The sequence below is a fragment of the Podarcis muralis genome, chromosome 5, assembly GCF_964188315.1.
Source record: "Podarcis muralis chromosome 5, rPodMur119.hap1.1, whole genome shotgun sequence".
Taxonomy (NCBI): Eukaryota; Metazoa; Chordata; class Lepidosauria; order Squamata; family Lacertidae; genus Podarcis; species Podarcis muralis.
In genome coordinates this window covers 93,804,846-93,817,212 of record NC_135659.1, presented here as the reverse complement: position 1 = coordinate 93,817,212, position 12,367 = coordinate 93,804,846, and positions in this window count along the sequence as shown.

Sequence of the window (12,367 nt, the reverse complement as noted above, 5' to 3'; positions counted from 1 at the left end):
CAATGGGAGAGGAAGCTGAAGCTCAGAGACCGACAAAGCTACAGGGTCCCTGTTTCTGGCAGTGTCAGCTGGAGTTATACAAGTTCACAGAGCGCTTTCCTCTGTCATGCCAAGAATGGGGAAGCCCCTTCTTCCTTACACAGCATGGGCTGCTCTGTGGGAGAGCAGCTAAAGTAGTTAGAAGCAGCATCCCATAACTTTGCTTGTAAACACATTTGCTGTGTTGCTTCCATAGAAAGACTTGGGGGATCCAAAATGGTACTGACAATACCTTTGAGCAGGAGCAGGCACTGGAATTGCTAAGATCCCTTCTTCGTAGCCAGCAAGGAATCCTGTTTGACAAGAAACCATTGTACTCTGCCAACATAGTGGAGCAAAGGCACCAGGTGCCACAGATTGCATCTAATCTGTTCCTCCCCGTTCCTTCCATTTGTTTCCAAAGTGTCAGGTGTAATTTGCATAATACATTTCACCAGTACAAATCACATTTCCTAGGTGCACAATGTGGATTTCCACCCTCCGCCCCCAGTGCAGAATAAATGCAATCAGGAATTGAAATGGAAACCTATCTATTAAGAGTCCTTCACTATGAAGATTAGGGTTGGGTTTCAAAATCACAATATATCACCAGACAAACATTGTGATAGAATGATACACATTATCACAATATCTGAAATAAGGATGGAGCTATGCTGGCTTCACAATTTTACCCACATTGTGATTTTGCATAACACACATCCCATGATTTGTGATATATTGCTGGGTCAAAAACTATGGAACCAATATCGCGACATGCTCTTCAAACCAGTTTTGGGTGATAGATTGATATATCGCCCAGCCCTATAGAAGTTGCATCTTAAACTCTTGGGTCAAGCCATATTTGATGGGTGGGTCTGGTGGAAGGGGCATATGCACCCATATAATCCATTGTTCACCACTGCTGGCACATGAGTAGGGTTATAGTGATGGAAAAGGGGGGTGGATTTCCACTGCTAACATGTGTGGCTTGATCTTCTGTGACGGAGCATCATGTGGGTCCTACACTTCCTGCCCAAACAAAGCTCAGTCCATGCCTGCTTGGTCTTTATCTGGCGGTGTGAACTCAGGTTAACACTTAAAACTTTTCAGATGACAAAAGCAAAGACGGAGAAGAGAATCCTCGAAAGGGAGATAAGAATGTGAGGATGACTCCTCCAGACTTTCCCCTGTGATTCTGGGCCAAATCTTTCTCGATTAAGAGAAGCAATTGTTGAAGCTTCATGAACAGACTTGAAATAAAGGATTTCCGAGTAACTGTAGCCTTGTGTCATTCTTTGAGTTGTCTTACTTGAACTGGTAGCCCCAACAAGGCTTCTATCAAAGCACTGGACTTTCAGGAACTGGTGGGGAGAGCATAGCTCAGAAGCAGAGCTTTGAACGCAGAAGGTACTGAGCATCTCTAGAGAGGGCTGTGAAGACCTTCTGCCTGAAATCTTGGAGAGCCACTGCCAGTCAGTGTCAACAATATTTAGTTAGGTAGACCAATGTCCTGCCTCAGTATAAGGAATCATAGAATCATATAATTGTAGAGTTGGAAGAGTCATCTAGTCCAACTCCCTGCAATGCAGGAATCTCAGCTAAAGCATCCATAGCAGATGGCCATCCAACCTCTGCTCCTGCTCTTCCCAAAAATTGGGAGATTTGGAGGAAAAGAAGGTGACAGAAGGTAGATTTTGAAAAGGGGTGTTTGACATAGATGGGATAAAATGGAATGATAAATTACATGCAATATACTTCTCCCTCACACCTTAGGAAGAAATCATCTGCCTTGTAAAACTCTTTTTTAGAATTGCTTTAGGAGAAATTACTTGTAAACCTGATCATCACCATTTGCCCTTTAAATTTACTACTTAAAAAAGGAGCTTCAAGATATCAGTTTTCAGAAGAGGCCTTAGTTTTCAGCTTGGGAAATGGCTCATTCTTTCTGTTCCCTTCCACAATTCCATATTATGTTGCCTTCTGACTGACAGAGAAAACGATCAAAACATTTTCTGGGCTGAAACAAATGGAAATTGCATCCTGGACACAGAAGTTCTTCTGCCATTTGGATCTCATGATGTTCAGCTCCATGTGCTCACCTTGATTACCCAGGACAAACTGGTCCTAGCCTGAGGGTTGTCAGGCACAGGAATGGGGCCCAGGATGGAGACTTCATCCAGGGGCTGGGCCAGGCCAGGCCTGTTGCATCTTGAGGCCCCAAGACCCACCCCCAAAATAAATACACACGGACACTTATATTAGTTTAAGTTTGGGGGCAACTTTTGGCCACAACTTTATTGAAATACAATCATGTGAGCGGTATTGGCTTAGGCATTGACTCCCCATTATAACTGACTCCACCTCTCGTTATGATCATCCAATGGGGTAAACCAAACGAGGGAGCAAGGTCGATGAGGACCAACCAAAGCTCACCCTGGGGTTCCTGTGGTCCTGGCATGGCCCTAGCCCCTCAAGCGGACTTCGGACAAGATCCAGTACCCCCAGATTCCTTTAATGGAATACCCAGTTCCTGGAGGGGCAGGTGATGGTCGCACCTTCCCTCCCCACAATCCAACCGAGTCAATGCCTAACCGCCACCTTACAAGTTGTGACAATTTGCTAAGGGGTAGGCAAAAACCAAATGGCTGAAGCCAATCTGCCAAATGGAAAAATTCCTGCCCAGCCCTTGTTCCAAAACAGGCGACCCAAACCAAAGCAAGGCCAAGCGACTCTACCTAAACTAGGGAGGGAGGGTGGGTGTTCAGCAGTGAGAAGCAAGTGTCCCTGCTTGCGTCATGCTGCCATTTTTAAAGCCCCTGGGATCATGCCACCTACTGGCTAATGACTAAAACCGCCTGGCGTGATCCCTGGGGAATGGCCAGGACTTCCTGCTCCTCCCCCCCATTTAAACCCTATTGGGTGAGCTCTTAGGTCCCAAGCACAACCAGGACCCACTGTTATGAGGATCCCATTTGGAAGATACACAGCAGAGCATTTCTCAAAACCAGGACTTCCAGTTCTCAGTGCCAAGACTCTGCTGCCTCATCAAACCTGGTGGGTGAGCCGATACAGATCAGGAGCGCCCTCTAGGTTGCAGTTTTAGCCAGAATACCATCAACTGCCCCAACAGTTTGAGCTTGTGTCAGCCAAGATATGCCAGGCCACATAAAACCCTCACATCCACATCAGCTACTCATTCTGGGTAACAGAAATTAACCAGCACGTTTCTCCTAACACGTTTATATGCAATTTTGCCCGGTACACATATCTTTGCAAGTAAAAAAATGCACAGGGGTTTGCAATGCAATGTCCCAGCCAAATAAAGCAGTCGGAACATTGTGTACCCAGCCTTTATCTGATAAAATGGTAATAGTACAGACCAGCTGATCAGCTTAGGGGACATGGATTTAATCCTGTGCTCCCGTTCCCTAGTGCACATCTATTTGGTACAACTGGCAGTTGGGGCCCAGGTGCCATGAACGGTTGCTTCCTCTGCCCCGCCATAACCCAAGATGAAATGACCACACTTAACAGTATTCTTTGGTTCAAGCTAGACCACAGCTTTATTGATTACAGATATAAGTGGCTTTGGCTTAGGCACTGGGTATAACCGGTATTGACCAGCCAATTTGTGGTCCGATTCTCTAAGGGGTTGAACCCATGTTAAGATTGACCTTTGACATACATTAAATAGGAACGACCCCACACAGATCACCTTGAGGGGTGCTATGGGCGTAGCCCCTGCAGGATCCCTTTAACAGGATATTCAAACCTCCCCTCCAACCAAGACTAAGGCTTTTACCCAATGCCTTTTGTGATGATTGTGTGACGATTACTATGAGGTAGGTGAAACCCCCAGGTTGGTCAATTGACCTGAAGGACAAATGCCTCCTCAGCCCCCCAGATGGTGGCCAATCATAATCCATAGCTAGGCCAGATACACAACCTACCTCTGTGATGGGTAGGAGACAGCCCAAGGGGGTGGGAGACCCAGCAAAAACCTGAAGGGACTGAGCATGCCCACCCTTTGGGCCAGCTGTCACTAGCCAGTTTAGCAGCCAGACCAAACCCAAATGCTCCTCAGGTGGTGGGAGAGGCTGTTATATCTCCTGGCAGCTGAGGACCCAGCAGGGAGGCAGAAATTGTGGGAATGTTCAGGGAGGCAGGAGAGGATATATTGTTTAATAATATCCTTCCCAACTTGCGTTACCACGTTCTATAATTTAGCAGAGTAACATTCCCTTTTTAAACTTACACAGCGGATAACTTGTTGCCAGGCTTGCTTTAACCGCTAAAATAAGTTTCCTGGTAATTCCCCTTTTTCCCCTCCTAAAAAAGAATAGACATGACAAGGTCTTGTATAAAATAGTTTACTCACACATTCTGTTCACAGATGGATCCCAGAAGGCAGACTTAAGTTACAAAATATATACACTTGGAATCTATCCCATAAGGGGATAGTTCCTTTGTCCTCTCTTGGTTGGAGGCCAAGTGAACATCTCAGGCTAAGCAGCTGATGCTTCTACGATGAAAGCAAGATGGAGGAGAGAGAGATGTGGTGGCCAGCCCTGTGCTTTTGTTACCTGCACAGGTAAGGTCACGTCCACCTCTGGTCACATGTAGAGGAAGTTTGTCCCAGCCTAGGAGGCAACAGGAAGTTCCGACTGGCTGGTCCAGACATCCCCTTTTTACGTCCACTCTAGGAATGTTGTATTTGACTGCTCTGTGTTCCACATCCTACAGAAATGGCAACGGGCTCACTCCATGCCTCAATGCTGCACTGCCAGTTAAATGGTAAGCGGACTTATTTGACAAGGTTCTGCATGTCCAGTTTTGGTTTGATGCCTTCGTGCAAAGGGGAAAATCTGAGTGGGTGAAAATATACGGTTGATCTGGTGTTTTATGGTTGACAGATGTGCTGTGCAAATTTGCCCAAAAGTTTACTTCTGTGTCAAGATTTTGTTCTAGCCAAGATGACCAACTTTGCTTGGCACTTATTAATTTTATTCCGCCCTCCCCCGGATAATCTTTTGCAACTTTTTTGTTTCAAGCTGCATCTGAAGGTTGGACAGACATCTATACATGGCTTCAAGTCTCAGACCTACACCCAATTGTTCTTCCATTAGATGCTAAGATTGGAGTCATTAGCGACTAATTAAAACCAACCCTTTAACCTGGGTGTCTCTTTGGATGAAAGAAGATGCATCCTCTTGAAGCTGCTGCATTCATTTGAGGGAAGATAATGAAGCCCCAAATTTCACATCTACCAGGGGATGAGATGCTGTCACAAGCGCATAATGGCAAGCTCCAAGTTTCAGAATAAAGCTTGCGGGTCAAGAAACAGAGCATGAATAATCACTGCTGAAGAAAGGCTGCACCAGCTTACACCAAAGAATTGCAAGCCTGAGAGCTGGGGAATGTGTTTTTGTTCCTAAATTAAAATGGGAAACACATGCAACTCTGGACCCTGGAAAAAACAGGAAAAACTCTGCTCACCTCAGAGGAGTCCACCCTCTGTGCCTCTGTGTGAGTTGCCGTTCTGGTGGGCAGGGCCAGAGGTAATATTGGGCAGAGCATTAAATGCAAATGTTTACTTTTGTGCAATGGCCTAGGTAGACTCGCCAACTCCTCTCTCTCTTTCATCTAGGTAACTAAGAAGCATTATTAGAGTGTACCCTTCAACTGTCCTGATTTAATTGGGATGTGCCATTTTGAGGGGCCATGCTCTTGTGTGAGTCACCTGGCTCCCGTGAGATCATGGACCTACAACATGTGTGCTGGGGAGGCGTGCTATTGCACAGGTCATGTGACTCGTGCAGGAGCAAGGCCCAGAAAGATGCACTCCCCAGTTTTCCTCTGGGACATGTTGGAAAGTACAGTAGTACCTCAGCTTAAGTACTTAATTCGTTCCGGAGGTCCGTTCTTAACCTGAAACTGTTCTTAACCTGAAACACCACTTTAGCTAATGGGGCCTCCTGCTGCCGCCACACCGCCAGAGCACGATTTCTGTTCTCATCCTGAAGCAATTTTCTTAACCTGAAGCACTATTTCTGAGTTTGTGGAGTCTGTAACCTGAAGCGTATGTAACCCGAGGTACCACTGTACATCAGAATTCAATGGCAGTTTCCAGCCAAGCAAAAACAGTGGCAGAGGGTGCAAAGGTGTGACCTAGGAAAAGTCCCAAAGGCCAGATTAGAGAGACACGGAGGGCTGCATTTGCTCTCCAGAACTGAGGTTCCCCACACCTGCACAACACTATATTAACTCTCCGATTTAGTTTGACCCTTGCTCATTTTGAGTCATTCCCACTCACGGCAGGAGTCTCAACCGGGGTGCTTGACTGGTGCAGCGATGGCATCAATCACAACCTGGGATCACCGCAGTTTGGAAGCAGAGAGGACAGAGATCTACTAAGCAGGGCTTGTAGGCTCCTTGTGTGGCAGGGCTTCCCTTGGGATCTACTGGGATTTTTAGAGCGCTTTCCTTTACCCCCCCCCCCAGCCCTGTTTTTATGAGCTTGTTCAAAGGGGCCAGGGGAAATTGCAAATATTAGCTCAGTGTCACATAAGAGACAAACCCAGCAAAGTGTGCCGATGCTGAGCCAGCGGTTCCTGCCAGAAAAGGCAGTGGAAGAGAAGCAGCAGAAAGGAACCTGATGAATATGGATGAGCTCGGCTCAGGAACTCAACCCGAAATGAAAATTGCAATCGGGAAGAAATGAATCCCTTCTTAGGTCCACGCTAATGGAGCATTATGTTAGTTGTGGCTTCAAGTTCGCGCCGTTTGGAGACTAATTGCCAGTGTGGGATGGTAACGATCTGGTCCTGATCTGGAGTCTACATGGCCCCGGGGCAGGGAAAGCTCCCATCCAAGCAAGTGGGAATTTCTTCCTCCCTATTATTATAATTATTATTAATTTATCTATACCCCACCCTCCCCAGTCAAGACCGGGCTCAGGGCGGCTAACACCAGGTAAAAACAATTGATTAAAATACAACTTAAAAACAAGATTTAGAACATCATTACAATTCAGCCTCATTTCAGCAGAAACTCAAAAACATTTTGGGGATGAAAACGTCAAGTCTTCACCAAGGCCAACTATCTAGACCGGTCTAACGTGGGCCAGAAAAAAGCCAGGGAAGTCCCCAAATAGGAGTTCCATCACAGAAGGAGAAAGGAAAAAGGAAAGAGGGGGAGAGGATCAAGTTGATTCCAAGCCAAAGGCCAGGCGGAACAACTCTGTCTTACAGGCCCTGGTCTGTAAAGAAAACAGATCCTGCAGGGCCCTGGTCTCATGAGACAGAGTGTTCCACCAGGCTGGAGCCAGTGTTGAAAAGGCCCTGGCTCTAGTTGAGGCTAATTTGACTTCCTTAGGGCCCGGGACCTCTAGGGTGTTGTCATTTGTGGACCTTAAGGTCCTCTGCGGGGCATACCGGGAGAAGCGGTCCCATAGGTACAAGGGTCCTAGGCTGTGATGGACATCTGGTTGGCCACCACGAGAGCAGGATGCTGGACTTGATGGACCATTGGCCTGATCCAGCAGGCTCTTCTTATGCGACTGGTGAGTATGTTGGCAGAGTAGGGGCAGAGCTCTCAATCCCTCCTCCACACCCAACGTAGAGAAACCCAGAAAAGCTACCTCCTTTGCACCCAGCTCAGAAGTGCCATGGGCACTGCAAGAGGATGGAGTTCCCTGATGTGCCAGCTTCAAGCAAGCTGCGATATTATTGCAGGCCAATAACTTCCTGCGAACTAATTGACAAGACTGCCTTAAGCTTATTGCGTCCTGCCGTCTCCGATCGGAGGAGTGGAGAAAAAGAACTTTGACACAGGGAAACTGGGATTCTGTCTCTGTCTCCCCCAGATATTTCTGGCATCCACCGCTGAGTGTTGAGCTCTCCATTATCCAAAGAAATCTCCTAGATTCAGCGAGCATAAACAGCTGCTGTAGCGTGTGAGCAAAAAGAGGAAAATCTAAAAATACAGGCATCTCTGGGGGCTTGGAGAGACTACAGGAGTAAAATACAAGGGCAGCAGCAGGAGAGCTTGATGTTATTCTGCAGCCAGAGCGCTGCTCCGCTGAACACTCTCACACCCCCATGCCAGCATCGCATTGCTGTGTGAACAGATGTAAGGCCTGCCAGTAAAAAGAGGTCACAGAGCTAAGCCAAGAGGACTCCTGCAAAACTCTTTATAGTTCCATCAGTGTGATGGGTTGAGAGCAGCAGGACCACCATCCAGTGTCCTCCCTCTGCCCCACATGCCGCTCTGGAAATTGCTGGCAATACCCAGCCCACCTAGAAACAATTGCTCTGTTCTGCTTTAGCTGATCTGCCTCAACATGAACCAAATTCCTGGTGCTAGGAATTGCACTAGAAAGTGTAGTAGCTCTTAATGATGATGATGATGATGATGATGATGATGATGATAATGATGATGATGATGATGATAATAATAATAATAATAATAATAATAATAATAATAATAATAATAATAATTTATTTATACCCCGCCCATCTGGCTGGGTTTCCCCAGCCACTCTGGGCGGCTTCCAACAAAACACTAAAATACAAAAACCTATTAAACATTAAAAGCTTCCCTAAACAGGGCTGCCTTCAGATGTCTTCTAAAAGTCTGGTAGTTGTTTTTCTCTTTGACATCTGGTGGGAGGGCATTCCACAGGGCAGGTGCCACTACCGAGAAGGCCCTCTGCCTGGTTCCCTGTAACTTGGCTTCTCGCAGTGAGGGAACCACCAGAAGGCCCTCAGCACTGGACCTCAGTGTCCAGGTAGAATGATGGGGGTGGAGACGCTCCTTCAGGTATACAGGACCGAGGCTGTTTAGGGCTTTAAAGGTCAGCACCAACACTTTGAATTGTGATCGGAAACATACTGGGAGCCAGTGTAGGTCTTTCAAGATTGGTGTAATGTTGTCTCGGTGGCCACTCCCAGTCACCAGTCTAGCTGCTGCATTCTGGATTAGTTGTAGTTTCCGGGTCACCTTCCAAGATAGCCCCTTTGTTGTTGAGTTACACATGCATTCCTTGCCTCCCCCTTCCTCTCTCTTTCACAATAGTCCTGTAAGGTAGGTCTGGCTGGGTGATGCTGACTGGCTCAGCCATGTATGACAACGGAGCAGACTTTTGTTAGCAGGAGCCAGAGTCTGCTCATATTCTGTGACTGTTGCAATAGTTGCATAATGCCTGTACAGCTGTATGAATATATTTATGTGGAAGGCTGTGTTTTGTGTGCGCTTAACGCTTGCTTTGGCACGCTGCTGAACTCCACAAGAAAGCCCAACACGGTTGGATCAGAGGTTGTTCGTTTGCCTTCCCACCAGGGGAAGCCGACATCAAAAGCAAACAGTGACTCCCCTCCGCCACACTTGTTCCTCCTGTGGCTTCGAACCTCTCGAGCTCCCGGATGAAATATGCATGAAAGAGGAGAGGGAACTCCACCTTATGGTGCAGAGGACTCATCCAAAAGGGGTCAGGGACACCAGTTCCTCATAAGAGGGAAGATGGCTCTTGTGCCTTCAAATGTAAATAAATGTGTCGTATGAGCAGTAATGTCCTTAGGGGTCCTCCTCTCTCCCTTCCTCCAGAACACATGGAGGTGGTGGCGATAGCAAAGGCTGAGTGTCACCACTTGGGATTCTGGATAAAAATGGGCACCAGCACCTAACAGTTCAACTGAGCTTGCCGCACATCTACCACATGCCTATAACACACACAGAATGCACATTTGAAGCATATGACTCCCACCAAAGAATCCTGGATACTATGGTTTGTTTGGGGTGGGCGGGAACTGTAGTTCTGTGAAAGAGTATCTCCACTCCCATTGTTCAGTCCGGACGCTGAGGTCCTCTTCTGAGGGTCTTCTGCTGGTTCCCTCACTGCAAGAAGCAAAGTTACAGGGAACCAGGCAGAAGGCCTTCTCGGTAGTGGCACCCTCCCTTCGGTAGTCAAGGAGATAAAGAATTTTTAGATACATAGAAGACATCTGAAGGCAGCCCTGCATCGGATAGTTTTTAATGTTTGATGTTTTACGTCATTTTATATATGCTGAAAGCTGCCCAGAGTGTTTGGGGAAACCCAACCAGATGGGCAGGGTATAAATAATAAAATTATTATTATTAACTACAGTTCTCAGGGTTCTTCGGAGCAAAGCATGTGCTTTAAAGGTGCATGGGATGTTCGTATAAATGTACGGTGTGGATCTGTCCACAGCTGAGAGGAGAACGTTTTAGATTAACAATCAGCTCTAAAATAATTCCAGGATGAATGATGATGGGGCAGGAGAGGACATTACAGCAGAGGCTAAGACCGAGAGCTTGGAAGGCCGTTGGCTAAAAACCTCAGCCACAGCCTCACTCAGCAGTCTTAGGCATGCTACTTTGTCCCCATCCTGAGCTTTCCACCTGAAAAATGGGAAGAACAGCACTCATGTCGTTCATGGTATTGCTGTAAGGCAACTCTGTACAACTCACCATCCCACCAAACTAAACTCAGCCCAGTAACTACAGAAGGTGTTCCACTAGCAGCTCAATAAAGCTTCCTAGTTTTTGCAAGCACCTGGCAGGCTGCCCTCCATAAGGACATAAAAAGAGTGTGCTGGATCTGGCCAATGGCCCATCTAGTCCAACAGCCTGTCCTCACAGTGGCTGTGTGCTGGGCCTGAGGGTAAACCCAAGCAACGCAGTCCAGGTCCGGTCCCAAATCCAAGGGTTCTGTGAAGAGTCAGTCTGACAGGGTCAAGGCAGGAAACTAGGCTAGGTCAGGCACAGGGTCACAGGCAGGTTCTAGCAAACAGCAATGTTGCTCCCGCAACCTGGGGCGGGGTCTGACAGCCTTTTATCTCTGTTGGGGTAACGGCCGGTCCTGATCCCCTGGTGACTCACCTCCCTGTTTTGCCTAAAGGCGAGCACTCCTCCTGCGAGTACAGTGGTACCTCGGGTTAAGTACTTAATTCATTCCGGAGGTCCGTACTTAACCTGAAACTGTTCTTAACCTGAAGCACCACTTTAGCTAATGGGGCCTCCTGCTGCTGCCGCACCGCCGGAGCACAATTTCTGTTCTCATTCTGAAGCAAAGTTCTTAACCTGAAGCACTCTTTCTGGGTTAGTGGAGTCTGTAACCTGAAGCGTATGTAACCTGAAGCGTATGTAACCGAAGGTACCACTGTACTCAGGTCTCTCCTCTCAGACCTTAGTCTCTGCAGCTAGGGAGACGTCGGTGGGTTACTAGATCCAGGGGCCGCCTCAGCCTCCCCTCACCAAACTGGTAGTGGAGCAGCTGTAAGTGATGATCCAGCTGACGGCAATAAGGTAATCCCTGTATCTGGAGCCAGGGCAGGCTCCTGCCCCTGACTCAACCCAGCTGGTGCTTGTTGCAGGGGAACCTGTGCAGACTGGGACTCTTCAGGATCAGGCCCCAGTCTTGGTTCAGGTTCCGCCTGAGGCAGAAGATCCAGTGCAGACTGAGACTCCTCTGGTTCCAAGTCTGAGCCCGAGTCCCAGCCCATCACAGGCTGACCAGATGCCCATGGGAAACCTGCTAGCAGGATTCAAGCTCAAAAGCACTCTGCCCACCTGTGATTCCCAGCAACGGGCATTCTGAGTCAATATGCCTCTGACCGTGAGGTAGAATCGTAGAATCTCAGAGCTGGAAGGGACCCAACGGTCATCTTGTCCAACCCCCCGCAATGCAGGAATCTCCACTTGCTCTACTTCACATGGAACAGAATCATCCCGGAAAATTGTAACGTGGCCCAGAAACCACCAGTGCAGTGACTACAAATTGGTACGATACATTCCAGGGAACTTGGAATAGCTCAAAACACAGGAATGCAATTAACCTTGTTCTCGGGTCCTGTGATGCCAAAGATGTAACAGTGGGTGTGGGGAGAAGAGTTCACAAAATACCCTCACATTCTTCCACCGACACTTCAGAGAATGGGGACTGATTCATTTCCTGGGCAAATTGTCAGCTTGAGACCACGATGGCAACAACGTGAAGAGGATGACATGAGAAACGGATGAAACTTATTATCGCAAGGCCAAGGGTGTCTTCCATTCCAAGAAGCTTTTAAAACTTGTCAGGGTGTTCGAAGGAATTTTGACTATTGTTGCTGCTTTTGTGGCAGAGGCATGAATTTGGGCAGTGCTTGATGTGAAGAGATGATAGATGATGATGATGATGATAGATGATAGATAGATAGATAGATATAGATATAGATAGATAGATGATAGATAGATGATAGATAGATAGATAGATAGATAGATAGATAGATAGATAGATAGATAGATGATAGATAGATAGATAGATAGATGATAGATAGATAGATAGATA